The sequence below is a fragment of the Homarus americanus genome, unplaced genomic scaffold (genome assembly GCF_018991925.1).
Source record: "Homarus americanus isolate GMGI-L3 unplaced genomic scaffold, GMGI_Hamer_2.0 scaffold32583, whole genome shotgun sequence".
Taxonomy (NCBI): Eukaryota; Metazoa; Arthropoda; class Malacostraca; order Decapoda; family Nephropidae; genus Homarus; species Homarus americanus.
This window is the reverse complement of record NW_024713129.1, coordinates 11,757,219-11,762,097: the sequence shown is the minus strand read 5'-3', so window position 1 is coordinate 11,762,097 and position 4,879 is coordinate 11,757,219.

Sequence of the window (4,879 nt, the reverse complement as noted above, 5' to 3'; positions counted from 1 at the left end):
TCATTGTACTTCGTTCGATTTACGTATTGCTAAAAGGTTCGTGATTAATTGTTTTAAAAGTTACTTAACAACTCATTGAAGGAATTAAGGTTATTAAATACATTTTTAAGTGGATTCAGTTATATTTTTTCCTCTAAGATAAAAACTTTGGGTCGCGGTTAATTCACTGGAAGTTTATTTGTAGTAGTAGTGATGAAAGTAGTAGTAGTAGTAGTAACAAGTAAACCATACAGGAGCAGGAAAAGTGGAGGACATTAAAAAGTGGTGGGACCTGGTAACATCACGAGGCCCACAAGTAGGGTACCCACCCACTCGCCAGCAAGTCCTTCCTCATTGTGAAGCCAGAACATTATGAACGGGCAATGGAGGTGTTCGGTGGAAGTGAGGTCAAAATAACAAAGGAAGGCCAAAGACTACTAGGCGCAGTAATCGGCACGACGGACTTCAAGACCGAATACGTAACGGGAAAGATGAATGAGCGGGTTAGGAAATCCAGGCACTGTCTGAGATTGTTAACACAGAGCCACATGCGGCTTTTGCGGCATTCACCCATGGAGCCAAGCATCGCTGGAAGTACCTGATGCGCACTAGTCCTGATATCGGACCCCTCCTCCACCCTCTGGAAGCAGCTATCAGTGTCAATTTCATTACCAAATTAGTGAAACACCCTCACTTAACCCCAGCAAAAAGATCACTCCTTGCACTACGACCGAGACTGGGAAGAATGGGATTGACCAATCCAGAGGAGATTGCTGCCACCGAACATCAAAACTCAGTTAAGCTCACGGCAGCCCTCACGGACCACATAATAGCTCAGAACGCAACAGGGGAGGTGGATACCAGTGAAGTAAACAAGATTCGAACATTAATCTGTATAGTTGTGTAGCTGTGTTTATGATCACCTGAAGATTAGACACCCCAGCTTATTTTACCTGAATATTAGACATTCCAGCTTATTTCACATGAAGATTAGACACCCCAGCTTATTTCACATGAATATTAGACATTCCAGATTATTTCACCTGAATATTAGACATTCCAGCTTATTCCTCTTGAAGATTAGACACTCCACTTAATTCACCTGAATATTAGGTATTCAGCTTATTTCACATGAATATTAGACATTCCACTTATTTCACCTGAATATTAGACATTCCAGCTTATTTCACATGACGATTAGACACCCCATCTTAATTCACCTGAATATTAGACATTCCAGCTTATTTCACATGAAGATTAGACACCCCAGCTTATTTCACATGACTATTAGACATTCCAGATTATTTCACCTGAATATTAGACATTCCAGCTTATTCCTCATGAAGATTAGACACTCCAGCTTAATTCACCTGAATATTAGGTATTCTAGCTTATTTCACATAAATATTGGACATTCCAGCTTATTTCACCTGAATATTAGACATTCCAGCTCATTTCACATGAAGATTAGACACCCCAGCTTATTTTACCTGAATATTAGCTCAAACTAACCAGCAAAATAACCTAGCAACTTATCTTAACCTAACCTAACCCTAACTTAGCCTAACCGAACTGTAGGGTCAGGTAGTACCCTATTCACAGCTGGGTGCACTGTGGGTACCTCGGCCATTGTACCGTCCATCTGTTGTAATCCTTGTACCACCTACCTTCTGTACCATCTGTTGTGCCATCCATTTGTTGTAGCATCTATCTATTGTACCATTAATCCATTATAGCATCCACTTTACCATCGATTAATTGTACCATCCATCCACAGTACCGTCGATCAGTTGTGCCATTAAAAATATTACCCTCGATCATTTGTACAATCATCCACTGACACCATTCAACACCAGTAACCATGGACCAATTGTACCATCCATCCACTGTATCATCGATCAATTGTACCATCCACCACTGTATCATCGATCAATTGTACCATCCACCCACTGTATCATCGATCAATTGTACCATCCATCCACCGTACCAACGATCAGTTGTACCATCCACCCACTGTACCATCGATCAATTGTACCATCCATCCACCGTACCAACGATCAGTTGTACCATCCACCCACTGTACCATCGATCAATTGTACCATCCACCCACTGTACCATCGATCAGTTGTACCATCCACCCACTGTACCATCGATCAATTGTACCATCCACCCACTGTATCATCGATCAATTGTACCATCCATCCACTGTACCATCGATCAGTTGTACCATCCACCCACTGTATCATGGACCAATTGTACCATCCATCCACTGTATCATCGATCAATTGTACCATCCACCCACTGTACCATCGATCAATTGTACCATCCACCCACTGTATCATCGATCAATTGTACCATCCACCCACTGTACCATCCATCCTCTGTACCATCGATCAATTGTACCATCCACCCACCGTACCATCGATCAATTGTACCATCCACCCACTGTACCATCCATCCTCTGTACCATCGATCAATTGTACCATCCATCCACTGTACCATCGATCAGTTGTACCATCCACCCACTGTACCATCGATCAGTTGTACCATCCACCCACTGTACCATCGATCAATTGTACCATCCACCCACTGTACCATCGATCAGTTGTACCATCCACCCACTGTATCATCGATCAATTGTACCATCCATCCACCGTACCATCGATCAATTGTACCATCCCCACCCATCGGTACCATCCATCACTGTACCATCGATCACCATCCATCCACTGAACATCCATCACTGTATCATCGACCATCCATCCTTGTACCATCACCACTGTACCATCGATCGGTGTACCATCCACCACTGTACCATCGATCAATCCACCACTGTACCATCCACTGCCATCGATCAATTGTACCATCCATCCACTGTACCATCGGTTTATCCATCCATCATCTGTATCACCGATCAATTATACCATCCACCCACTGTACCATCGATCAATTGTACCATCCACTCCACTGTACCATCGATCAATTGTACCATCCATCACTGTACCATCGATCACATCCATCCTACCATCCACCCATCCATCCCATCGACATCGTATCAATCGTACCATCCATCCATCATCATCGATCAATTGTACCATCCATCCACTGTACCATCGATCAATTGTACCATCCATCCTCCCTCCATCGATCAATTGTACCATCCATCCTCTGTACCATCGATCAATTGTACCATCCATCCACCACACCATCGTACCATCGATCAATTGTACCATCCATCCACCATCGATCAATTGTACCATCAATCAATTGTCACCATCGTACCATCGATCAATGTACCGATCATTGTACCATCCACACCACTGTACCATCATCGATCATCCATCCATGTACCATCGATCATTGTACCATCCACCCACTGTACCATCGATCAATTGTACCATCCACCCACTGTACCATCGATCAATTGTACCATCCATCCACTGTACCATCGATCAATTGTACCATCCATCCACTGTACCATCCATGTACCATCGATCCATCCATCCATTGTACCATTGATCAATTGTCCACACCATCCAGCCATTGTACCATTGATCATTTGTACCATCCATCCACTGTACCATCTACCATGTGTACTTCCTACTAAACACCATTCGTTCATATCAACAAATCCCATCCGAGGTTAATCTATATCGTTCCATAAGTCATTAGGATATTTGTTCTCTCTCTCTCACACACACACACACACACACACACACACACACACACACACACACATACATTAGAACACTCGTAATACCCATCGTCATGATATGTCCAAAGTGAAATATATATTCTTGATTACTTAACTGAATCATGTTTATAATTAAATAAATATCATACCTAAAATATTCCTTATAAAAAAAAATAACAGATCTTTATAGAAATTATTAGTTATAATAATTCTTTTAATTTATAGTATTGATAAGGATATTTTGTTGTTTTAGATTTATTTTATGAGTTGAGGGTTAAATGATAATACTCCAATAATTTAAAACATTTAATAATCAGGTTTGGATAATCTGACATTTGAGTTAAGCTAATGATATGTACATTGATCTTGGTAAAGAAAGCTTCTCTTGGCACTATCGTCAAAATAACCATTGTAAATCTTCATTCACTGGAAGTCACTTGTTGTTGAATCACACACTGTAAATTGATGTTAATAAACTGTAAATCATTCACCTTAAATATAAATCGATCACTGGGTGGGGGGTCGGTAACAAATAATTCAGTGTTGATTGTAAATGGAAAGTAGTTGTAAATCATGCAGTGTAAATCAAATTTGTAAATGTAAATCATAGAATGTAAAATGTCTAAGTAATTCATTAGTAGTGAACAGTACAGTACTTAAGTCACTACTTACTGGGGTGTAAATCATTCATGGTAAGTTAACCGCAGGTTATTCACTGTTTACAAACTGAAATAATTAACGGTAGGTCAATACTGTACCTAATTTAACAGTAAACCAATAACTAAGATAACCGTTAATAATCCTCTATGAATTATCTGTAGGTAACTCACTGTAGGTTAACTGTAAATAATTCAACATAAATGAATTGTAAATAAGTCACCATAAGTTTAACTGTAAAATTCATGTAAATTGGTTAAAAATCACTTTTTTTTACATATAATTACTGTTGATAATTATCGATTATAATTATTGTAATTTTTCTTTGTTAAGTCCGCTGAATTTTGTTTAATTTCTTATGGATTGTTGATTGAAAATTATTGTTTGTTTTTTAGGTAAATTTATATTAACATTGTTTTAGTTTCGTGTGAAGTATGTTAGGAAAATTAACTGTATTTAAACTATATTGACTTTCTTTTATTTCATTTGTAAATTGTGTTGAAACTTATTGTTTATGTAGATTCAGGTGATTATTTTTTTTTGGGGGTA